The sequence below is a fragment of the Erpetoichthys calabaricus genome, chromosome 7 (genome assembly GCF_900747795.2).
Source record: "Erpetoichthys calabaricus chromosome 7, fErpCal1.3, whole genome shotgun sequence".
NCBI classification, from domain to species: Eukaryota; Metazoa; Chordata; class Cladistia; order Polypteriformes; family Polypteridae; genus Erpetoichthys; species Erpetoichthys calabaricus.
The window spans coordinates 3,899,642-3,927,036 of NC_041400.2; the positions used below are offsets into that span (position 1 = coordinate 3,899,642).

The window sequence follows — 27,395 nt, forward strand, 5'->3', positions numbered from 1 at the left end:
CCATGTTAAAAGTGAAGCTGTAGTCAACAAAGAGCATCCTGATGTAGGAGTCTTTGTTCTCCAGATGGGAGAGGGAATGATGCAGTGTGGCCACGATGGCATTGGAGGTGGACCTGTTGGGCCGGTTGGCGTATTGCAGGGGGCCCAGAGTGTCCCGTATGCTGCTCTGAATGTGGGCCAGCACCACTCTCTCAAAACACTTCAAGATGATTGGAGTGAGTGCTACCAGCCTGAGAGCCACCACCTAGGGTGGAGATAAATCATATATAGGCATTAAAAACTTGACCTTTATTACATAAAATTCAAAAGATATCAAAAACAATTCAAGAACATTAGAACATTTGAACAATCTGGAAGAGAAAAGGTTGTTCAGCCAAAGACAGCTCAACATTCCTATCCACTTCTGTCCTCCAAAATACCATCAACTCAAGTTTTGAAAGTCCCTAAAGTCCTACTGTCTACTACATCCTTGGTCACTTATTCCACGTGTCTGTGGTTCTCTGTGTGAAGGAAAAATGTACTAATGGTTGTATGAAATTTACCATTCACAAGTTTCCAACTGTGTCCCCGTGTTCTTGTTGAACTCATTTTAAAATAACTTGATCCACTGGACTAATTTGTTTCAGAATTTTGAATCAATTTTTGCTTTTAATGTTTCCTCATAGCTCATCCCCTGTAGCCCTGAAATCAGCCCAGTCGCTCTTTTCTGGACTTTCTCAAGTGCTGCTATGTTCTTTGTGTAGCCTGGAGACTAAAACTGCACCAGGACACCAGATGAGGCCTCACCAGTGTGTTATAAAGCTTGAGCAGAACCTCCTGGGACTTGTACTCCACACCTCAAGGCGCTATATAACCTGACCTTCTGTTAGCCTCCTGAATGGCTTCTGAACACTGTATAGCAGTTGATAGTGTTGAGTCCACTATGACTCCTAAATCCTTCTCAGAAGATGGACTTCTGATTTTCCCATTGTACATTCAAGCTTAACATTTTTACTTCCTATGTGTAAAACTTTACATTTGCCAACATTAAATCTCATCATTCACAAATCTGCCCAAGCCTGTATGCTGTCCAGGTTCCTCTGTGATGGTTCAACAGATTCATGATGATCTGCCAATCTACCTATCTTGGTATCCTCTGCAAACTTAACCAGCTTGTTACTTATATTCCTATTCAAATCATTTACATATGTTAAAAATAGCAGCAGCCCCAGCATTGACACCTGCTGGACGCAACTCATAACCTCAGCTAATTCGGATAAGTTTCTTGTACCATCACATTCTGCTTCCCGTGTCTGAGCCAATTTTGTACCCATCTACACACTACGCCCTGACCTCCCACTCTTTTAAGTTTGATGGCAGTCTCTCAAGTGACACCTTACCAAATGCTTTCCGATATTCCAGATAAATAATATAATTTGCTCCACTCTGACTATATCCCTTAGTTGCTTCCTCATAGAATTCCAGCATGTTAGTAAAACGAGACCTCGTTCATCTGACCCCACGCTGACTGTTCAGTAAAACTCCCGTTCTTGCCATGTGCTGCTCAGTCTTATCCTTAATAATTCCTTCCATTAATTTACCTGTGATGCACATTAAGCTTACTGGCCTATAGTTGGTTGGATGTGCTCAATCACCCTATTTAAATATTTGGACAGAGACAACTTTTTTCTAATTTTGGTTCTGTACATTACCACAATGAATTTTAAATGAAACAACTCAGACGCAGTTGAAGTGCAGACTTTCAGCTTTAATTCAGTGGGGTGAACAAAACGATTGCATAAAAATGTGAGGCAACTAAAGCATTTTTTGAACACAATCCCTTCATTTCAGGGGCTCAAAAGTAAGTGGACAAATTCAATAACTGGAAATAAAATGTTCATTTCTAATACTTGGTTGAAAACCCTTTGCTGGCAATGACAGCCTGAAGTCTTGAACTCCTGGACATCACCAGATGTTGGGTTTCCTCCTTTTTAATGCTCTGCCAGGCCTTTACTGCTGCGGCTTTCAGTTGCTGTTTGTTTGTGGGCCTTTCTGTGTGAAGTTTAGTCTTCAACAAGTGAAATGCCTGCTCAGTTGGGTTAAGATCAGGTGACTGACTTGGCCATTCAAGAATTTTCCACTTCTTTCCTTTAATAAACTCCTGGGTTGCTTTGGCTGTATGTTTTTGGTCATTGTCCATCTGTATCATGAATCAATTTGACTGCTGTATTTAATTGGATTTGAGCAGACAGTATGTCTCTGAACACCTCAGAATTCATTCAGCTGCTTCTGTCCTGTGTCACATCATCAATAAACACGAGTGTCCCAGTGCCACTGGCAGACATCACACTGCCTCCCTCCACCGTGTCTTACAAATGATGTGCTATGCTTTGGATAATGAGCTGTTCCACGCCTTCTCCATATTTTTTTCTTGCCACCATTCTGGTAGAGGTTGATCTTGGTTTCATCTGTCCAAAAAATGTTTTTCCAGAACTGTGCTGGCTTTTTTAGATGTTCTTTAGCAAAGTCCAATCTAGCCTTTCTATTCTTGAGGCTTATGAGTGGCTTGCACCTTGCAGTACACCCTCTGTATTTACTTTCATGCAGTCTTCTCTTTATGGTAGACTTGGATATCGATACACCCACCTACCCCCTGGAGAGTGTTGTTCACTTGGTTGGCTGTTGTGAAGGGGTTTCTCTTCACCATGGAAATGATTCTGCGATCATCCACCACTGTTGTCTTCCGTGGACGTCCAGGTCTTTTTGCGTTGCTGAGTTCACCAGTGCTTGCTTTCTTTCCCAGGATGGACCAAACTGTAGATTTTGCCACTCGTAATATTGTAGCAATTTCTCGGATGGGTTTTTTCTGTTTTCACAGCTTAAGGATGGCTTCTTTCACCTGCATGGAGAGCTCCTTTGACCGCATGTTGTCCATTCACAGCAAAATCTTCCACATGCAAGCACCACACCTCAAATCAACTCCAGGCCTTTTATCTGCTTAATTGATAAGGACATAACGACGGACTTGACCACACCTGCCCATGAAATAGCCTTTGAGTCAATTGTCCAATTACTTTTGAGCCCCTGAAATGAAGGGATTGTGTTCACAAAATGCTTTAGTTGCCTCACATTTTTATGCAATCGTTTTGTTCACCCCATTGAATTAAAGCTGAAAGTCTGCAGTTCAACTGTATCGGAGTTGTTTCATTTAAAATTCATTGTGGTAATGTACAGAACTAAAATTAGAAAAAAGTTGTCTCTGTCCAAATATTTATGGACCTAACTGTATACAGTAACAAGGTAATATTTGCCATTTCTAAGTGCTTTGGAATTTCTCCAGTGTGTAGTAACATCCTAAAAATATATGTCAATGGTTTATATCTGTACTCACAAACCTCCTTAAGAATTCAAGGACAAATATGATCTGGTCTTGGTGATGTGTTTGATCCCAGCTTTTTTTAATCTTTGCAGTATGTCTCCCTCTACAATTGCCAAATTCCTCAGTACCCCCTTAGTAGTCCCTTTTAATGCTGGGAGGTTATCCACTTCTTCCTCACACGTGAAGACATCAGAAAAATGTGAGTTTAGAGCATCTGTTATTATACTGTCTGTATTTTTTAATTCCCCTTTGCTATTCCTTTGTTAAATGGTGTGACTCAAACCACCTACAACTGAACACCACGCAAAACCAAGGAGCTGGTGGTGGACAGTTTGACATCTGTGGCAGAGTGACGGGAGCTGAGCAGACTCCTGCCAATCATAGAGAATCCACTGCATCCACTGAACAGGATCATCTCCAGACAGAGGAGCAGCTTCAGCAACAGACTGCTGTCACCGTCCTGCTCCACTGACAGACTGAGGAGATCGTTCCTCCCCCACACTATGCAACTCTTCAGTTCCATGCCGGTAAACATTAACACTCTACAAGATTATTGTCTGTCATACCTGCATTTTTAATCACTCTTTAATTTAATATTGTTTTTTATCAGTATGCTGCTGCTGGAGTATGTGAATTTCCCCTTGGGATTAATAAAGTATATCTATCTATCTGTCTATCTATTCCTGATGCCCTTTACCTCCTCCTTGACTGTTCTTTTAATACTAAAATACTGAAAGAATCTCTTTGGTTTACCTGGTATATTTCTCTCGTACTGCCTTTTAGCCTTCCTAGTATTCTTCTTGATGGTTGCCCTCAGGTTCTCATACACCCTACAATTCACAATGAAGCTGTTAGCATTATACATCTCATACAGCTGTATTTACCTCTGCAGCTTCTTTTTCAACTCTTTATTAGCCCTGTGTAGAGTTTTTATTTAATTGCCTACTAATTCCAAAGTTTGGGAGTATACAACAGCAAAATGATAAAAATACTATAAATTAAACCTCAATTCATTTCCTGAAAAAGTGGCCAATATTTAAAAAATTGCTCATTTCTACATTAAAAAGACTGAGTATATCTTAAACTGCATCATAAAAAGCCCAAAAGTGATCGATCCCTAACACCATCTTGTCAGGCAGACGTGACCACAGATTCATAGAGACCATTTTAACACGGTAATAGTAAAAAGAACAAAGTAATAATAAACAAACAGCACGAGAGGATGGCCAGAGGAAAGTGATTCTGCAACACAGGATATGAGCAATGAGGAAAAGCCTGAAGGGAGCTGAATTTTTTCAGTGCTGGCCAATGGAGGTTAAGACATGGCATAATAAAAAGTGTTTAAAATTATGAGGTGAGCTAGTAGGGTAGATGCCAACCATTGTTCTGCGAAAGCACAGTGATATGGGGGCAGCTAGCTAAGGATACATTTTACCTAAATATTAACTATTTACTCACACAAAGATCATCAGATATTCAGAATAAACAAGTAATGTAGTTAACGATAATTGTTTATGGAGCTTAAAAATTAACGTTATTGTTATTTTGCTAAAGTTTGATTATCAAAGACAAGCTGTATGAAGTTGCTTTTGTGTTCAAATGTTCCATATTGTGTTACATTTGTAGAAAGTAAAATAAAGTACCACAACTGCCTTTCAGATTTGAGATATGTCACAGGGTGGGCAGTGAGGATCCAAAGGCTACCTTACATCCACAGCGTCTGAGAATGTAGGTGACTTTGAGTTACACCAAGTGGGATATATTAAATATTCCTGTACTCTGGTGGTAGCAGTGTGATCACTTCGGTCAAAGGAACTATCTCATGCAAGGATGAAGATCCAGAGAGAGGATAAAAAGTAAAGTGGAAACAAAACAATTCAAAACTGGCCAGCAGCAATTACTTCATAAGTTGAAAGAACTAGCACATCTCATGGCAGGATATGGCAAGCTCAGGTATTTTGGATATTGTAGAAAATTGCCTTAAGCCTCCTGTTTCAGATGCAATTTAATGATAGATGGCTTAAAGCCTGTATGATCAGACAGAATTGGGATCTGGAGACTTACATGAACAAGAAATATTTAAAAAGCAAGCATAGTACAATTAAATCTGAAATGTGTGATCCAGACTTTGAAGTGCAATCTGAATTCAGCCACGTTATTGAGTTGGAGTGGGTTGCATTATCCGGTTGATGCATATTTTTAAACTTGACAAGAAAACTGATTTGAAATATTATGAACACTCGAAAGATGATTCACTCTGAACTCTGGTGTCTTCAACCAGGCCACTTTGAATGGAACTTTGGACATCTAAACGGCCAGTTCCTTTTGTGGACACAGCAAGTTGGACCTGCTGGATTCAAACATTAAATGCATTAAAAGTAAAACTGTGGTGCATCTGGACAGGACTTACCATCTTACTGCCACCTCCAACTTGGCTATTATTGCCAACAGCGGTGCTCGATTATCCAAGCCAGAAGTGCTTTTGTGTGTTTGAGGGGGTTATTGCTCGTTTTAGATTATATCTCTCTATTATAAAAAAAAAATCTTGGGAGGTTGGAAGGGGACGAGACGTGACTTTCTCAAAGAGACACTTTCACGTCCTGCGAGATCAGACTTTGTGCCAAGAGATTTAACCACACCCGAGATCGGAAATAAAACAAAGAGTAGATGACAAAGTAAAACATCGTAAAGAATTCAAAGACGTTGGCACAGTACACATGCAGAGAAGGTCAGAGATAATGGAAGTAGGAAAATTGTAAATTATTACTCAGTGAAATAACGGGACAGTGAAAAGGGATCGAATCTATTGTTTGGATTTCAACTTTAATATTTCAATATATTTCAATTTTAACTTTAATACACGGTGTGTAACTCTGGACATGTTAACGTCAAAATCTCCACTTGCTGCAGGGACATCGAACTGTTGGCCATAAGTTTACATCCCTATTACTTGCCCAGAGAGTTCGGACACGTCACTGTTGTTATTGTATACATTCCTCCTCGGGCAGATGTGGAGACAGAGAGTGACATCATTCATTCTGCTGTTGCTAAGTTACAAACGCAGCACCCTGAGGCGCTTGTGCTAATCGCTGGAGACTTCAACCATGTGACGCTGGACAAAACATTACCTGCCTTCTCCCAGTATGTGGACTGCAACACCCGGTTTACTGTATGCAAACGTTAAAGACGCATACAGTGCCAACCCGCTGCCTGAGCTTGGGAAAGCAGATCATAACCTGGTTCTGCTTCTGCCTCACTACAAACCAAAAGTGAGGGTCCTACCTGCAATCACACGATCATTCAGGAAGTGGACCCCGGAGGCTGAGAATGCTCTGAGAGAATGTTTTGGAACTACAGACTGGGATATCCTGCAGGGATCACATAGTGAGAACATTGAGGAAGTTGTTGACTGCACTACTGACGATCGATCGATCGATCGATCGATCGATCGATCGATCGATCGATCGATCGATAGATCGATAGATAGATAGATAGATAGATAGATAGATAGATAGATAGATAGATAGATACTTTATTAATCCCAGGGGGAAATTCACTTCTGTATGGACATTGTAGTTCCAGTAAGAACTGTACGCTGCTATGCTAACAACAAGCCATGGATTACAAGTGACATCAAGGGCCTTTTGAACCAGAAGAAAAGGGCTTTTAAAGACGGTGATCAGCATGAGCTCAAGCGCGTGCAGAAGGAACTCCGAGTCCAGCTCAGGGCGGCGAAGGAGCAGTACAGGAGAAAGCTGGAGCAGAAGTTGCAGAATAACAGCATGAAGGAAGTGTGGGATGGGATGAAGATCATCACTGGCTGCAGCTCGAAGCGTGTACCACCATCGAGAGAGACGTGAAGAGAGCCAACAAAATGAACAACTTCTTTAACAGGTTTGACCACCCTAACCCACTCTCACTCTCACCTCGGAGTACTGCACCCTCCACACATCCTTCTGCTGATACCAGCATAGGAGAGACATCCCCACCCATAATTACAACAGCGCAGGTGAGCAGAGAGCTGAGGAGACTTCGTGCCAGCAAAGCAGCGGGTCCAGATGGAGTATCGCCACGACTGCTGTACCTTGTTGTACCTCTGATGGTCTCATTTCTTATTCTGTCCTTTCTGGTAACTCCACACATCCAACTCAACATTCTCTTTTCTGCCAGATCCAATTTCTTCTCTTGTACTCCCATTAGTTCTCATGTCTCGGCTCCATACATCATTGCTGGTTTTACTATTAAATATTACCTTTAACCTTCGCCTTAATTCTTCAATCACACAATACCCCTGATATCTTCTTCCAATTGTTCCAACCACACTGCACTCTGTGGGTTATCTCTGCATTCAATTCTCTATCTTGGGTTACCACTGATCCTTGATATTTAAATGTCTCCACTCTTTTCAATAGTTCTCTCTGCAGGCTAACTTCTGAATACTTTTCATCATTAACTCTCTTATTCCGTCTTCTTCTTGTTTATCTTCAACCCACTATCTTCCAAAGTCCTTCTACATTCTTCCAACTTCCTCTTTCTGATGCTACACAACATAATGTCATCAGCAAAAAGCATGCACCAGGAGGATTGGCCTTTTATCCCGTGAGTCAACACATCCATAACCAGGTCCAAGAGGTAAGGACTTGGAAGAAAAACCCTGGTGCAGACCTACTTTAACTGGGGTCTTGTCTTTTACCCCAAAATTGCTTTTACTCCAAGTCCTCACACCCTTGTACGTGTCCAGAACAATCCTCACACACTTATTTCACTCTCCTGCACCTCCAGACCTCTGGACATGGCACTTTATCATAAGCCTTCACCAAATCAATAGAAACCATATGCAAACCCTTCTGTTTGTCTTGATACCCATCGAGGTCCTATTATTGTTAGGACTGTAACTCTTCTTTAGTGTGCTGCTTTCTTTTATTTTTTACACATACTAGGGTGCTTTGCCCCCTGCTTGCTTTGCTCGCCAACCCCTCCCCCCACCAAGCGCTTTGTGCCATTATAAAAAGGGGGCTGAATGCACCCCAAGGAGATGCGGCCACTCCTCCAAAACCCCACTTTAACGGTGATACAATGGGAAACAAATAACAGTTGTTTTTTTTACCTCCTCTTTGCTCGATCATGCTGGCTTGGTGTTGCTGCTGTGCCACGTGATCTGCACTTCGCTCGCCTACCCAGCAACCCCCATCCCTTGCCAGCGCTACGTGCCGTTGTGAAATGGGGGGGCAGAACACACCCCAAGGAGATGCGGTCATCCCTCCGAAACCCCTCTTTAACAGTGAAACAATGGGAATCAAATAACAGTTTTATTTTTTACCTCCTCTTTGCTCAATCAGCTGCTGGCTTGCTGCTGCTCCAGTGCAGCGTGATCTGCATTTCGTGCAGTTGTGAAGAGGGGGACTTAACTCACCCCAAGGAGACACGTTCACTCCTCCGAAACACCTCTTTAATGGTGATACAATGGGAAACAAATAACAGTTGTTTTTTTTACCTCCTCTTTGCTCAATCAGCTGCTGGTTTGCTGCTGCTCCCGTGCAGCACTTCGAACGTTTTAAAGTCACTGCCTTGTCGATCTCTTTTTGCTGTGCCATTATTTCACCGAGTAATATTTTCCATTGTTTGCACTAATGTGAGCTTTACTCTCGTTTTCTTGAGACTTTTCCTACTTCCATTGTCTCTAACCTGCTCTGCATGTGTATCATGCCCGTCTCGCGTGACGTGAAAGTGCCTCTGAAAGATCTCTCTTCAAAAGATCACGTCTCGTCGCAGTCCCACTTTTTTTTTTTTTTTTTTATAATAGAGAGATATTCCCCAGGCTTAGTGAGTTACTTAACTATTTGGATGGAAAGCTGCTTGCAATATTTAAAATACCTTTGGAAAAGTAACATTTCATATGCCTAGGGAATTTTGTTTTCAATTTATGTCTCAAAATCATTTTTGCTCACTTCCACTTGGAATGCTGAAATGAAATAACACAAGTGGGAATTTTCATTAAAGAGGAGAAAAAAAAAGAAGAATGACAAATGTATGAACATGCAAAAGCCTAGAAAGCCTGAAATCTCAATTGCAGCTGTGTATTTAGAAGTGGTGCATCAGAAACCCCATCAAAATGATCCATTAGCACTCTGGGATTAAGGCAATAACAGTAAGAACATTAAGTAGGAGGTCTTGGGAGGCGCTTGAAAGAGGTTTATAGAGTCTATAAATCAATACCCACTACAAAACATCAATGCAAAGTGATTACAAGGGCAATAACATCATTTCAGCCAAAATAAAGACTTACTATAAAAACACACAATATCCAGTGTGTAAGTGGCCATTTTCAAGGCAAGTCCATGTGCTGCCATTAGACCGCGTCAGATAGGAAGCAAAAACAGCAGAGTGGTTGACGGTGCTACCAATTCTTTCAATCCTCCCGTTTCTGAATCTGCTGCTCATTATTTCTTTACCTGCTCACTGTCTGTATGGTAGAGAAACTCTCCAGGGTGGCAGCAGGGTGATTAACAGATTAAGAAGCCAAGACCGTCTAATGTTTTACATATAAAGTCCAAACTTACAAGCAGTTTACTTGTCCAAGGAGCTTACAGTTTCTCACTTCCACTCACTGAATTTGCAGATAAACAATGTAAAGCTGCATACCACTGAAAATGCCATGAGAAACATCCACTTTTCATGCGTAAATCTGAATGATGGCCAGCCACACTCCTTCCTCCTTAGAGCACTGCAAAAGATGTGGCGCAGTTCATTCATTCATTCATTCATCAGTTTTCTTAATGAATTTATCACAATTGTGAAAAGTGGAGACCCAGAACCTTTTATGGCCGCCTTAGGCCGGGTTTATACTTCACGCAACACGATGCATGCTGCAGCGGATGCGTCCGCCACGCAACCGTTTTACTGTTTATACTTGCGCGCATACTTTACGTAAATCTGGAAGAGTCCACCAGGTGGCAGTGCGAGATCATCACAGTGAGAACGGGTTCGGCTTTGCTGTGTTGTGAATTGCCTGGAACACCCATTAAATTCCGATGACACCTTACCACAATATCTCTGAAAAGGACGTTTAACGATTAAATCCATCAATCCAGGGATTTGTCCAGCAAGTATTGGGCACGAGGCTGAAACAATCCCTGGAAGGGCATCAGCTCATCGCAAGGTGAATACAAGCACACACTCACATACACTGGTGTCATTTTAGTGTCGCCAAATCTGCATATCTTTGGAAGGAAACCGGAGCACACGGTGGAAGAAACATGGAAAATCCAGGCAGGGAATACCAGCGACGTGACTCCCTGCGAGACAGCAGTGCTACCGCTCTGCCACCGTGTCACCCCCATGTGTGTAATTATTAACAGTATTCATTATTTAAATGAAATTAACGATTTATCTGTAAAATGTAACATACATACTTTAATGCATTTCATCATGAAAGCGATATCCAGTAGAAATCTTAGGATTCTAAATGTGCAGAGAGTTGGAATATCATACATTTAATGTGTTCTGTGTGGCAATCTATTGCTGTTTGCCGCTGCTGTCAGGTATGGAGGATGCCCTAAAAAAAAAAAAAAAAAGACAGCACAGAAGACAGTATGCAAGAATTTTAAAACATATCGTGTCATTACAATCGGGAATATGTAACGCTTGAATATAAAAGAACCACGAATACATGTGTATGTCGGCATTTTTCTTCACCATATTGACCCATTCATCAAACATCGAAGCGCGCACATCGATCTCATAGGATCCACAAAGTGGCTTTCTGTCACATGTAGATAGTAAACAGGGACTCTGATGTCACATTCCAACTTGTCACGCCCCCCCGACTTTTTGCTGGTACTGCAACTAGCGCACGTGTCGTGTTAATTTCTGAGGACCTGCTCAGAGGACATGTCAAATGAATGCTGGGAACACGTGGCAGCCATGTTGCGGGCGCGTACGCGTTCTGAGCGTGAAGTATAAATGAGCCCTTAGGCATAACACGCCACTCTACTTACCATAAAGGGCCAACTGGACAGTCACCAATTAACATAAATGTTCAAGTTTGAAATAGACCTGAAGAAAAGCTCACAGTGACACAAGAAGCATACTGAATATAAACTTTACACAGAAAATACACAGGCATAGATTCAAAATGAACACTCAGGAAATATAAGGCAGCAGCGTCAACCACTGCACCCCTGTGATGCATTTTAACCCTTCGAAAAACAAAGGCTGAACAACAGCATGGATTGTTAAGCTGCAAAAGTCCCTCACATCAAGACCTTAAACAGGTTGAATTCAGAGACTTTTTCTTTATTTAAACAGATGTTACAGTGGTGTGAAAAACTATTTGCCCCCTTCCTGATTTCTTATTCTTTTGCATGTTTGTCACACAAAATGTTTCTGATCATCAAACACATTTAACCATTAGTCAAATATAACACAAGTAAACACAAAATGCAGTTTTTAAATGATGGTGTTTATTATTTAGGGAGAAAAAAAATCCAAACCTACATGGCCCTGTGTGAAAAAGTAATTGCCCCCTTGTTAAAAAATAACCTAACTGTGGTGTATCACACCTGAGTTCAATTTCCGTAGCCACCCCCAGGCCTGATTACTGCCACACCTGTTTCAATCAAGAAATCACTTAAATAGGAGCTGCCTGACACAGAGAAGTAGACCAAAAGCACCTCAAAAGCTAGACATCATGCCAAGATCCAAAGAAATTCAGGAACAAATGAGAACAGAAGTAATTGAGATCTATCAGTCTGGTAAAGGTTATAAAGCCATTTCTAAAGCTTTGGGACTCCAGCGAACCACAGTGAGAGCCATTATCCACAAATGGCAAAAACATGGAACAGTGGTGAACCTTCCCAGGAGTGGCCGGCCGACCAAAATTACCCCAAGAGCGCAGAGATGACTCATCCGAGAGGTCACAAAAGACCCCAGGACAACGTCTAAAGAACTGCAGGCCTCACTTGCCTCAATTAAGGTCAGTGTTCACGACTCCACCATAAGAAAGAGACTGGGCAAAAACGGCCTGCATGGCAGATTTCCAAGACGCAAACCACTGTTAAGCAAAAAGAACATTAGGGTTCGTCTCAATTTTGCTAAGAAACATCTCAATGATTGCCAAGACTTTTGGGAAAATACCTTGTGGACTGATGAGTCAAAAGTTGAACTTTTTGGAAGGCAAATGTCCCGTTACATCTGGCGTAAAAGGAACACAGCATTTCAGAAAAAGAACATCATACCAACAGTAAAATATGGTGGTGGTAGTGTGATGGTCTGGGGTTGTTTTGCTGCTTCAGGACCTGGAAGGCTTGCTGTGATAGATGGAACCATGAATTCTACTGTCTACCAAAAAATCCTGAAGGAGAATGTCCGGCCATCTGTTCGTCAACTCAAGCTGAAGCGATCTTGGGTGCTGCAACAGGACAATGACCCAAAACACACCAGCAAATCCACCTCTGAATGGCTGAAGAAAAACAAAATGAAGACTTTGGAGTGGCCTAGTCAAAGTCCTGACCTGAATCCAATTGAGATGCTATGGCATGACCTTAAAAAGGCGGTTCTTGCTAGAAAACCCTCAAATAAAGCTGAATTACAACAATTTTGCAAAGATGAGTGGGCCAAAATTCCTCCAGAGCGCTGTAAAAGACTCATTGCAAGTTATCGCAAACGCTTGATTGCAGTTATTGCTGCTAAGGGTGGCCCAACCAGTTATTAGGTTCAGGGGGCAATTACTTTTTCACACAGGGCCATGTAGGTTTGGATTTTTTTTTTCTCCCTAAATAATAAAAACCACCATTTACAAACTGCATTTTGTGTTTACTTGTGTTATATTTGACTAATGGTTAAATGTGTTTGATGATCAGAAACATTTTGTGTGACAAACAAGCAAAAGAATAAGAAATCAGGAAGGGGGCAAATAGTTTTTCACACCACTGTATATTCTGAAGCAGCAAAAGAGTGTTTCAATAGGCCTGCATTTGCCTTCTTTGAAATGTGGAGATCTTTTCATTTGCATACTAATGGTCATTCCAAAGGCCTATTTGTCTTTTTGGCCTTGGCACTTGTTGTTTTTAAATGCCTTGGACTTGCAGGCTATTCAGAGAAATTGGAAACCAGCTAACAGAATTCCTTCATATTATTTGTAGTACTAGGGTGTTGTACCGTGTTAGCCATTATGAATGTAGAGAAAAGCCAAGCAAAATGACACCTTTTATTGGCTAACTAGAAAGATTACAATATGCAAGCTTTCGAGGCAACTCAGGCCCATCTTGCCTGAAGAAGGGGCCTGAGTTGCCTCGAAAGCTTGCATATTGTAATCTTTCTAGTTAGCCAATAAAAGGTGTCATTTTGCTTGGCTTTTCTCTACATTCATATTATTTAAAATTCCTGTTGTCTGAAGTTTCCGTTAATCACTTCTGGGTTCTTGAATTGTGTCGTTGTAAAGCACATTCTTTTTTGAATACGTGCAGAATTGTCTGTTAACTGTTACAGATTTTATAGAGTTTTATGCTTTTATGATGTGCTATTTAGTTACTTTTGTGCTCCCATTCTGGTGTGCGTCCTGATTACGACACACCTGGAATAAAGAACAGGTTCACAATTGTTAAATGAAGTTAAACAAATGCTTTCACACTGTGGCTGCAGCACTGCTGTCTCACAACACTTGATTTTCTTTTTGGGTGCCTTCCATACAGGCACATTAGTCCTGGGTATGGATTTCCTCTGCAGACACTGGTTTCCACCCACAGTCATAACTCGTTTTGTTACGCTGACCTGTAGAACTAAACTCGCTCAGTGTGAATCTGTAAAGGTTTGTGCTTTACTGTCGCAATGGCTTCATGACCAGGATTTATTCACACCTTGTGTCTAGCGCTACAAGCAAGGATTTCATACTCCGATCCAAGGGACACAATGGCTGCAGGTTTTCATTCTCACCCTTTTCTTAATTAGTGACCTGTTTTTACTCCTAATTAACTTCTTTTAAATTAATTTTAATTGACTTGCTCTTGAAGACTCAGACCCCTTCATTGTTTCTTTTTCCTTAATTAGCAGCAAAACAATAATGAGATAAATTAATGAACCGAAACATTAACAGTAAACTGTGACCATCATACAATATCTGAAAATAAAAAGGGTGAAGGTCTCAGGAATGTTGATCTGCTCAGGTCGCCAAAACATTTGACCAGTGCTCTTAGGAAACAGAAAAATCAACAATTTTGAAAATGTCTGCTATTGCACAATGAGAGCAGCAACAAGCCATGGCATTAAAGAACGGGTTTAATTAATGACAAGACTCAGCGCCTAATGAAGCAACTGGTTGGAGTTTGAGGCCCCGACTTAGTTGGTCTTCTTTTGGCTCACTCACTTCACATTTTATTTCTGTTTGGGTGCCATTTAAGAAAAGAAATGAAGCAATTCAGAGGAACAATGAAAAAATTCAGGGGAACAAATCTCGAAAAACAAGTCAATTAAAATGAATTCCAAAGATGTTAATTAGCAGCAAAAACAGGTCACTAATTAAGGAAAGGGTTAGAATGAAAACCTGCAGCGCACTGGGGTCCTCCAGGACTAGAGTTTGAGATCACTGCACTACAGGATTAAAGACCTGCCACCCACTGGAAAAGTGAATAGAGAAAAGTGAGGAATGTTTAAATAAATAAAAAGAAACATCTTTATCTTACTGAGCACATTTTAAATTCCTCACAAGAAGAGGCACAAAATTCAACTTTTTTTTTTGCTAGAGGTAGGTGAATAGAGGCAGACAAGTCTATGATGGGCTAGATGTCAGGTTTTCATTGTAACCGCCCCAAGCTTCTAAAGTTAAAACAAATACAATATAAAGGAACTCTGTATGCGTGAGTGTGTGTGTACAGCGTGTGTAAATGTGTGCATATGATCAATGGTAGAGTTCCAGGCTCACACCCGATATTGCCAGCTCTAAAAATGACCCCTAACAAAACAGTCTGATGGAAAATAAAGGAACAATTTAGATTACAAGAAAATACAAATTCAAAAATACCTTAATTGGTATACCTGTATGCTTTAAAATAAATGTAAATACCAAAATAATACATGACAGAAATAATCAAACAGCACAGTCTGTAGATAAAGAAGTGTCTTGCAGTGTTTTCTACAAACACGATACTGAAATCAGCTTATAGAAGAGGCATCCGCAGGCACACAACGTTTAGCCAATCAAACTCTGGGGTGAGATGCAAATACCTACTCAAGCAAAGGTTCTTTTTGTCATTATAAAAACAGGTTATTTAAAACAGTACAAAATACAAAGTACTGTACCAAACAATTTCTATGGGTTCAAATTTCCCACACGGCACTCTGCACGCTTATATCCAAATCATATTATGTGATATCATCTACTGTTAAATTCTACTCCGTACTTCTAAAATTTTTATACTGTATTGAGGACTTGTTCTGTTCTGTGTATTGTACTGTATTGACCCCCTTCTTTTTGACACCCAACCTACCTGGAAAGGGGTCTCTCTCTGAACTGCCTTTCCCAAGGTTTCTTCCATTTTTTTTACTCCCTACAAGAGTCTTTTTTGGGAGTTTTTACTTATCTTCTTAGAGAGTAAAGGCTGGGGAGCTGTCAAGAGGCAGGGCCTGTTAAAGCCCATTGCGGCACTTCTTGTGTGATTTTGGGCTATACAAAAAATAAATTGTATTGCATTGTATTGTATATTACAGATCATTTTTTCCTGAGCTTTGTAAAAAGGAGTAACTTTGCCCCCCTCATATCCCAATATGGGGTGAAGTGCTAGGGTCCGTTGATCTGTGTGATCATTTCGGCTGAAGACACCTACTGGTCTACTTTTTATGATAAGGGTGTAATTTCCTGCACAAAATAGGGTCCAAAAATAGCCTAAAACATCAGGGTTTTTTAAGAGACTACAAAGCCAGAAATGAGGAGGGGTGGGGGGGGGGGGGCTCCATAAAGTTCAAGGTCTTGCATAACTGGACAACAAGACAAGTGGAATGATTCATCATATGTGGGGGGGGTTTCTCATAGGATCCAGACCAAAAAAAAATTATTTCAAAGTGTTTACGTCATTCTTATGAATACAACTTGTAAATGAGGAAAAAAAACAAAAATCAGAGAAAACCACAATGTTTTCCACATTTAGGAGTCGGAAAGGCGGTGTGTGTGCCAGTCTACGGAAAATGGAGAATAGTGTAGATGGCCAGCAACATTGTGGTCCAAGTCTGGTCCATATCCTTTTGATTTAATATTTTACCCTGCATTGTTCTTTATTTATTTATTATGTAAGGTCCTTTCTACCCTCAGCCATCAGAGTAGATAGGGACAAATAAAGTTCTGTCTATCTGGGAAATTGGCTTTTTACAGAAGCTCTTCAAATAAATAAATAAATACACAGATAAGTGATAAATAAATAAATACACACACACTTTGGTCTGAACACACACCGGGTCAGGTTGAGGAGCATGCACTGCAACGATGCATTGCTGTACTCACCGCACGACGAAACAGCTGAGGATCCCGATTGGCAACGCCACCCAAAACCCCCCCCAAAGGGCAGACACACGGTCCAGTCCCACCTTCCAGAAATGACCCTCTATATGCCACAGCCAAGTGTTACTTGGGCATCCCCTTGGCCTGGTCCAGCCACTTAACAATGAGGGTCGGGAAATCACTCTGTCACAATGCAGGTCATGTGCCTCATTCGGGACTCTGTGAGCGACACAAAGTCAAACCAGCGCCACCCATGGATTCACCAAACAGACAAGGTACTGAAGGAGTCCAGTCTTCGTCTCAGGTCACTGGATAGCGTCCATGTCTCACAGACAGAGAGCACCAGGACTCTAAAAGACTTGGACCTTTGTCCTTTTACAGTGATAATGGGAGTGCCACACACCCCTTTCCAGTGACCTCATGACCCCCCACACTCTCCCAATCCATCTATTGACTTCATAGGAAAAGTCACCAGAAACATGAATGTCACTGCCGAGGTAAGTAAACCTCTCAATGACGAGGTCGACACTCTCTCCGCAGACAGACACACTGCTGATGGCCGTGCCCAAGAGGTCATTAATGGCCTGGATGTCGGTTGTTATCAGGACACTCGCAAGCCCAGACACTCAGACTCCACATTCAGTCTCTTGAGAGCCCCAATCAGAGCCTCCATTGACTCCGCCAAGATCACAGCATCATCGGCAAAATCAAGATCCGTGAATCCTTCTTCGCCAACTGATGCCCCACAGCTGCTGGACCCCACGACCTTGCCCAACACCCAGTCCAATACACACACAAGAATGGCTAAAACGCAAAAAAATTAAAAGAAAGAAATTTCTGACTTGGCTGACTCTGTCAAAGTGAGGCATTATGCAGATGGTGTAAACAAGCCCCTGTGCATTTCTTGACACACTTCTGCTGAATAAATCATTGGCTGAAAGTATTGTGTTAGTGTGTCAGAGAGAGGATGTGCAGCATTGTTAACAGCAATTTCACCACATGGCTGAGGTGGTCTCGATCCCTGCGTGCTGAATGGTACTGAGCTGGTCTAGCAGACATCTTAACAATGGAGTATACAGTGCCACTGATGGACGTCATGTACTGTGAGATTATATTCTAATCACCTATTAAATACCTACATTTTGTTGATTTACTTATAGATAAGGTACACTTATGACAGGTATTAAGATTATGATCATTCTTATTTTATATCGTGCCTTTTTTTTCTGCGGCTGAAAACCTGCAATTTCCTTTGGGATTAATAAAGTTGCTGCCTATCTAGTTTATATTTCTGACATGCTCCTGTATTATTGATAATCTGGGATCTTAAAATGATCACTCCTGTTTTTAAGTCTGTCACTGCATTCTATACATTTCTCTATTTCTATATATAAATATCTATATATATATACCTTGAATCAAATACAGGGGCAAGAGTAAATCAGGAAAGCTGATTTGCATGTTCATTTTAATAAAGTTGTAGGTTTTAGTCGTCAAGCATCTGTGTGTCTGTGGATCATCCTCAGTGCCCCCCAACCTTTTTGACAGCAAGGACCACTTTATTAGATGCAAATTTTTCCACGGACTGGTTGAGGGGGGTTGGTTGGGGGGGCAGTTTTATACACAATTTACATAACATTTCTATTATTATTAAAGTTATTAAGCAGTTCGCATACATTTGCAATCTGAGATTTTTCTTCTTTTTTTGCATATAACAAAGACATATGCTTTACATTTGCCAATCCAACAGATTGCACATCACAAACATTAACACTCTTTTTTTCGTGTCTGCCGTTTCTATAGGAGGGTGACAATGAGTTAAATTCCAATGGATGTTTTTCAAATGTTGACAAGTAATAAGCAAAAGGTATCACTGAAAACCACAGACAACAAAAACAGCAAAAAAAAAAAAAAACAGTACGAGGAAAGTTCGAAGAAAGAGATTTTTTTTACAATGTTTCTGTTTGGGGATCGTTGTGCAAATGTGCACAACTGAGCATGCGACCACAGATCTAACTGCTCTGTGGATGATTCGTTCAAGCATTTCAAGGTCACTTCGTTGTAATGAAAGCATCTGTTGAATGTACTTCGTAGTAACGTGATTTCTATAGACTCATGTCATATGGGGAAACTGTCGGGATCATAAAAATACTTTGTTGTAATACTCTCTCACCTCGGCCTCTCTCCTCTCTCTGCACCGCTGCAAAGCCCCGCCCACCAAGCGTTCTGAAAAGTCTGAGTGAGTCGCCGTTGCCGGCAGTTCTCTCGCGGCCCGGCTGTCAGACGGCTGCGGACCAGTAGTGGGCCGCGGACCTGGGGTTGGGGACCCCTGCTCTAAGGTATGTGGTACTACCCCAGGTTGAGATGCCATTAATCATGCCCTCTCCCATTACTCCAACAGCACCAAAAAGATGCCCCCGAGGGCACCCAACTCCACCCCTTCCGGTTTCCTGGCTAAGTATCACAGGGCCATTAGGCGTCACTCTGCAAGCAGAGCCCGACACAGACAGAGCGCTCCTGTCATACAACCTGATGTTAACTCAAGCCCAACTGAGGCCATTTCATTTGTTCTGTTTTGTTACTTTTGTGCCATTGGGCGCCTGTAATTTTCAGGAAACAACACTGAAGTTAACTGGGACGATCGGTTTGCCGCCCCAACATTTCCTTGTTTGGGACTTGCAATTCTTCACTCGTTCACAGAGAACATTCTCCTTTATCATGGAACTGGAAAGTGGGGACGTGTTGAATGTTTATTAGCACAAGCGAGTAAGATTACAACATGCAAGCTTTCGAGGCAACTCAGGCCCCTTCTTCAGGCAGGATGTAAAGCTTGCATACTGTAATCTTTCTAGTTAGCCAATAAAGGGGGTCATTTTGTTTAACTTCTCACTCCTCCATAATGGCTAACACAGTACAATACCCTAGTACTACACACAAGCAAGTAAGAACTTCACAGGACTCTGTACTTGTGACAATACTGCATTCACTATTGTTAGAAGAGCATTAGTCTTTCCACAAGAAAAATTAAACTCTGCAAGCCTTCATTAGCACTAATATTAATAACAATATTAATAATACTACATTTATACAATGTCGCCTTTCTAAGCACTCAAGGACACCGAACAAACAACAAATAAAAAGCACATTATAAACAGAACTAAAAGTACCAGAAAATACAGTGAGAAGTCAAGCAAAATGACACCTCTTATTGGCTAACTAAAGAAAATACAGAAAATATAAGAAGTTAAAACCAAACAAATCCATTTTAATTATAGAGATAGGTTTTAAGTTTACATTTGACATGTTGAGAATGATTCAGTATTTCTAAGCTCAGTAGGTAATGAGTTCCAAACGTGGGGAGCAGAACGGGTTAATGCTCTGCTCCCAAAGGTGGTTAGACAGGCGAGAGGGACGGTCAGGTGGATGGAGGAAGAGGATCTAAGGTTATGGGAGGGAATGGCAACATGAAAAAGGTCAGACAGGTATGGAGGGGCGAGGTTATAAATGGCCTTAAATGTTAACAGAAGAAATTTTAAAATCAATTCAAAACATAATCGGGAGCCAATGAAGCTGCTGCAAGACTGGAGTAAAACAGTGAATAGACAGGGTTCGAGTAATGATGTGGGCAGCAGAATTCTGGACTGGACTGGACAGATAGATAGATATGAAAGGCACTATATAATAGATAGATAGATAGATAGATAGATAGATAGATAGATAGATAGATAGATAGATAGATAGATAGATAGATAGATAGATAGATAGATAGATAGATAGATAGCGTAGTTGGCAGGATTGCATACACAGACAGACAGACAGACAGACAGACAGACAGACAGACAGATAGATAGACAGATAGACAGATAGACAGATACTTTATTAATCCCAAGGGAAAATTCACGCATAAGCTGAAGCTTATGGAGGGATTTATATATTAATATAGAGCATATACATTTCACAAAAACCCTGGGAAAAGTGTGCAAAGGTAACATGAAAGAATGAAATTATATAAAGCAGCAACGGCACATAGATACATTTTTTGCATAATAATGAAATGTACTGAATGTAGATCTTGGGCAGAAAAGATGGATTTACTATATGTATGATGCAAGCTTTTTGTGGCCTTGTGAAGGGATATTTAATCTGAAAAATATAAATCTACTTAGCCCCCTTTTTATGTAACAAAGGAGCACAAAAGTAGCAAAAATGTTAATTTTCAATTACATATAAGTAAACAGTTTACATTAATTGAACTGATTATACTGTGTAAGGAATGGACCTTAAACAAAAACCTGATGACTTAATGTAACTCTGCCTAGACGCAGTACTACTGTGTGATTCTTCAGTCGCTCAACTATCAGTCACTATATAATAATAATAATAATAATAATAATAATACATTTTATTTATATAGCGCCTTTCCCATGCTCAAGGCGGAGTGGTGGCTCTGAGGATTGGGATCTGCACTGGCAATCGGAAGGTTGCTGGTTCGAATCCCGTAAATGCCAATAGGGACTCTGCTCTGTTGGGCCCTTGAGCAAGGAATGCCCTTAACCTGCAATTGCTGAGTGCTTTGAGTAGTGAGAAAAGCGCTATATAAATGCAAAGGATTAAGGCACTTCACAGAGTTTAAGAAAGAACGGCAGGGTTTACAGTATATAGCATTGTACTAAACCAAACACTTATATAAACACTTGGTGGTTATTTGATGATCCATCCATCGATCTATTTACAAGCCCTGTTGATCAAATTACTGGGTTGCAGACCCTTTGAAAGTCAGTATTGCTTAACAGACCACAGATCAGACAACAGCATCAGCTTCTACTTCATTCAGAACTGACCTGAAAGAAGCCGAAGCCTACAGTACCTCTGGCACAAGGCAGGAAACACACTTAGGAAAGGGCACAAGTTCATCATCTGGCAGACACCCACCCAGGCAAATTTACAGCCACTGAACAACTGTGAGAGGAAACCGAAGCCCCGAGGGTAAACACACACAAGCCACGGATGAACATTCAATCGTATCACAGAGTGCAGCTTAGTGAGTGACAATGGCCTACCCAAAATCCTGCCGTGCAAACAAATCAGTGTACTTTACAGATTTAGGAGTTCTGAATCCATTTGTGAAATTGGAATTTCTCTACCACAATAAATTCCCGTGAGATATCAGACTCTGTAAAAAAACACTGTTTTGAAAAAACTGATTATGTTTGTTTTACAGTACAAGTATTTTTCATGAAAGCATATTTTGAGCTGAAAAATGGGCAGTCTTTCTCGTTTTTAATAGTAATTGGCATGGAAACAATCCAAAACCAGTAATTTGCTACAAATTATTTGCTCTTAATTAGCATTTTATTTTGTCTCTTCTTATTCCTTCAAAATTGTTAAGAATTTATATTTAAAAGGTTAGATAGATGACTTACTGCCCAAAAGAGAGAAAGTTGTTGTTTAAAATAGTTTTTACAGAAATGTGCAAGATCAGGTGGACCCATTCATTGTCTTGACCAGGTAACGGGTCAGCGAATGATAAAAAGAATACACAGTTTTCCTTTAGTGAGACAAGAACAGCTACCGGTTTGACAAATCTCTCAGAGAGTCGGATAAAATATAAAATGAAGCAGAGGGGGGCGCAGTGGTAGCGCTGCTGCCTCGCAGTTAGGAGATCCGTCTGGGTTCGCTTCCCAGGTCCTCCATGCATGGAGTTTGCATGTTCTCCCCGTGTCTGCGTGAGTTTCCTCCAACAGTCCAAAGACATGCAGGTTAGGTGGATTGGCAATCCTAAATTGTCCCTGGTGTGTGGGTGTGTGTGCCCTGCGGTTGGCTGGCACCCTGCCTGGGGTTTGTTTCCTGCCTTGCGCCATATGTTGGCTGGGATTGGCTCCAGCAGACCCCCGTGACCCTGTGTTAGGATATAGCAGGTTGGTTAATGGATGGCTGGATGAAGTAGAGGGAAATGCCACTAGTGAACTAAACCCTGCCTTTTACTCCCGTGGTTCAGTAGCACCTCAGATGTCGGACTGCAAGGGTTATTTTATTTTTTTTTAAAGTTGTTCTTTTGTGAAAGTAAAAATTGTTTTGTGCTTGCTCGAACAAACCGGATGATATCTGCTACAATTGTGGGGAATTGACCTTGGTAGTACAACAAAAGTCACTCACACCAGTTGTGCAAGAAGCCCAACATCTTTATTTCCGCTACAGAGTTGGTGATCGGGATAAAGTTTGGGATCCTGAACTTATTTTCTTTTCTTTAAATTAGCGTTTGTTTTTCCATTTTAAAACTTTATCTCTCACAAAAATGGAATATGATAGAGCAATCTTGCCAGATTTGAATTTTGCACACTCAAATCTAAGAAGAACACCTAAAATGTTTAATAAGAGTGACAATTTTTTTTTTTTTTGCAGACCAGCATTTGAAAACCTATTTTTTATATATATATATATATATATATATATATATATATATATATATACACACGATTCCATTAAACAATGGGATGAATTTATTAATAATAATAATAATCCTAACATTTTTCAGAACGTGCTCTTATTCATGGGTGGGACAACAAGGAACCACAAGAGTGGTGGATGAAAAAGAGGAACAACACTTGGACAGGAAGCCGGTATCTCACAGCGCCCATTTAGATATTCAATGACCAAATTATACGGTACACTTGATAACCCAAGCAATGATCTAACCTGCCAATCGCGTGGCAGCAGGACAATGCATAAATTCATTCAGATACAGGCCAGAACTTTCAGTTAACATTCACATCAAACACCAGACTAGGGAACAAATGCCATCTTGGACATTTGGACCGTGGGATGATTGTTGGTGCCAGAGAGGCTGCTTTGAGTATTTCTGTAGCTACTGATCTCCTGGGATTTTCATGCACATCTGTGTCTTTAGAGTTTGCACAGAATAGTGCAAATAGCTCTGCAGACAGAAAGGCCTTGTTAATGAGAGAAGCCAGGAGAGAACGACCAGACTTGTCTGAGATGTCAGAAAAACTATATGGTAACTCGGATAAACCCCTCTGTAAAACTATGGTAAGCACAATGCACAATACATCACTACATGAGGAGGATGGGCTGCAACAGATGATGACCATGTTGGGCTCCACTCCTGTCAGCCAAGATCAGAAAGAGGAAGCTGCCATATGCATAGGCTGACCAAAACTGGACAGTTGAACAATCGAAAAACGTAGCCTAGTTAGAAAAATCTCTATTTTTAGTTGGTAGGCTCAGAATTTGGCATCACAAACCTGAATCCATGCATCCTTATGTCTACAGTCCTGGGTGGAGGCGGTGGTGTAATGGTGAGGGGAATGTTTCCTTGGTACATTTTTGAATCCGTTACTACAAATCAATCATTGCTTGAACGTCACGGTCTACTTGAGTATTGTTGCTTACCACGTGTGTCTCTTTCTGGCCAAAATGCATCCATCTTCTAGTGGCTACTCAAAGCAAAAGTCATCTCAAAGTGGTTTTCGGGAATAGGACAATGACTCCAATGTTCTTCAGTGGCCTTCCCAGACACCCGATTTAAACTGAACAGAATATTTCTGGATGTGTTAAAAAAAAGCCAAGCAAAATGACACCTTTTATTGGCTAACTAGAAAGATTACAATATGCAAGCTTTCGAGGCAACTCAGGCCCCTTCTTCAGGCAAGATGTGTTAGAAAGATATGAATGTGCAGCTAACAAATCTGCAGGGATTGCTTGATGCGACCATGTCAAAATGGACAGAAAATCTCAAAGGCATGTTCCAACAACTTGTGGAATTCATGCCACAAAATATTTGTGGCTGTTTTAAGTGCAAAAGGATGCCCAACCCAGTATTAGTAAAAAAAGGTTCACTCAAAATTAGCAAACAACCTATGTTGCATTTTGGGAAAGGAAAAAAAAATGAAGTCTATGGAGAAAACATACAAACTCTACACAGTGACTGAGCTTCAACTCCAGTCCACAAAAGTGTCCTTACTAAATCTGATAAAAAAAAAAAAAGAAGATGACGTAACATTTTTATAGCTGTTCTTGCCACTGATGAATAATAACAATCTTTCTGAATCCCTTTCACCTAAAACAGGATGACAAATATTATGTCATGGCAGCTAGCTGGACAGTCCAGGTCAATCAGAGTCACCAAGCCTAAGAACTATGTTTAAAAACTCACTCATATGCAAGACAAGGACCCAGGTGCTGTACCTGCCATGGCTTTATACCCCTAACATGTGCCATTTAAAGTTGTAAAGACATACAGAAGCAAATCCTAATATTTTTTTCTTATCATTTTAATACAGTACAACTCATTTTTGAAGTAGTCGACTTTATACAGAAAGTAACACAAGTAAAAGAAAAAATGAGGAGGCATAAATAATAAACACACCAGATACCAACGTAATAAAAAACTGCTCAAATCACTGATCAGCTCAACAATGCTTAACACCACGATTTTTTTAACTGTAATGCAGTGCTGGAAAACAACACAGGAAATAAATACTGAGTGGTCAGTTGATTGATGGCAGCCTTCTGCACAAGCTACAGAAGCCACCGAGAACCTTTGGCGTTTCAAAGCCGGGTAACGAGTTAAGAGTTGCCCCGCTGCGCAGCTCCGTCTCCGTTTGTACACAGCGTGACGTGTTCCCGCTTCCTATTGGTCAGATATTGCTTCATACTTCGGTGAAACACCGAGCAGCCCCACCGATCCCCCGCTCCAGTACGTTCTGTACTCAATCGCCCCAGTCACCCAGCGTTGGGAAGATGCCAAGCCGATGCCCTGGCCAGGCGCGCCACACGCCCTCCGCACCCCTTTGTTTACAGGCGTTTTGTTTACCTGGCTGTCAGGTACAGCCCCACCCCCACTCGGTACTCACCAAGCGCGTGCCAGCAGCCCTACAAAAATGGCGATGCAAAACAGTAAAAGTTTTCAGAACTAACCGTGTGAATGGCGTCTGCCAATCTGTCCCCTCCTCATCCAAAAGGCTGGCGTTTCGCCTCCTGCTGGGGTGTAGCGTCACATCCTCGTGTCAGCCCGGCTTTTGGTCCACTCTGTCCAAAACTGAGGAGTTCCAAGGTGAAGTGAATCAATCCAAGGCGATACACACAGAGACCGGCGAGTGAAGCTCACGTTCGCTTGAAATTGGGGGAAAAAATGGATTTACTGCTGCAAGGGACAATTCCGTTCGACAACTCGATTCTGTCGGTTCTTTAACTCCCGGTCAGGTCGCTCAACGTGTCTTCCATCGTTCCTCTTTGCAGCGCTTTGACACCAGGGTGGCAGGCGCAGGAACTCAAACACCTGAGTGCGGGATTAGAGCGAGACTGAGTGAGTGAGTGAGCGAGCGGGCGGGCAAGTGGCTGCTTCTGGGAACTCGCGGCACTGAGCCCGCCCTCTCCCATTATTTACAGTCACGCGCGCGCGCGCCCGCTGACACCAGCGAAGAAAGTGCGTCGTGTGCGCGAAGCGGGGATTGAAAGACTCGGCGCGCTACAAGAGACAGGTACCAGGAACACGGGCGCGATTTCTCGGAGGGTTTACCAGGCAGCGTGCACGAATGTGCCTGACCTGGCGGGAGCGCGCATTTGTAATCCTCGGTCACGACAAACCTGAGTCCCGTCCGCGGCGCCGCTGGGAGTTCGAAACATGAGGTGAGACAAAACGTTTAGATCTCGGCTACGGTATTAGTCGCTTGTTCACTCCGGTTCCTTTTTTGAATTGTAATTTGAAAGGCTGAATGTATCAAAAGAGGGTGGCAAGATGACGTGGTGCATCTCAGATCAGAGTGAGATCTTGGCACTACTTACTTGGACATTCAAACACTACAGCAGGCTGCGTCTTCATCTCTTTCTCCTTTTTAATCTCCATCTTTTCCCATTTCTATGTGGGGACGAGATGCTTGGTCAGCCTGCTCCATACACCTCCTCCCGAGTCAAGACCCCCTTACTTGACTTGATCCATCCATCTCTGCTTTGGCCTCCCTCATTTTCTCTACCCCAGTACTTCCATTCCCATCACACTTTGACTCATTTTTTCTTTGTCTCTCCTCATCAAATATCCATACCACTTCAACCAACGTATTTCCCCCTTTCCATCCATCCATCCATCCATCCATTATCCAACCCGCTATATCCTAACTACAGGGTCACGGGGGTCTGCTGGAGCCAATCCCAGCCAACACAGGGCACAAGACAGGGAACAAATCCCAGGCAGGGCGCCAGCCCACCGCAGGGCACACACACACACACACACACACACACACACACCAAGCACATACTAGGGACAATTTAGGATCGCCAGTGTACCTAACCTGCATGTCTTTGGACTGTGGGAGGAAACCAAAGTACCCGGAGGAAACCCACGCAGACACGGGGAGAACATGCAAACTCCATGCAGGTGCGAACCCGGGTCTCCTAACTGCGAGGCAGCAGCGCTACCCACTGTGCCACCCTCCCCCTTTCCTGATTTCTTATTTTTTTGCATGTTTGTCACACTTAAATATTTCAGATCATCAAACAAATTTAAATATTAGACAAAGATAACCCAAGTAAACA

At 41.7% G+C, this 27,395-nt stretch overlaps 1 protein-coding gene across 1 annotated transcript in view; it reads right to left on the reverse strand.

Moving 5' to 3' along the window:
• Positions 1-26,179, reverse strand: part of LOC114654491 (inactive ubiquitin carboxyl-terminal hydrolase 53-like) — a 147,721-nt gene extending 121,542 nt beyond the window's left edge. The window contains exon 1 of the mRNA XM_028805069.2: positions 25,782-26,179. The gene's annotated coding sequence lies outside the window, so the exon portion shown is untranslated. The remainder of the gene's footprint in view (positions 1-25,781) is intronic.
• Positions 26,180-27,395: the final 1,216 nt, after the last annotated feature.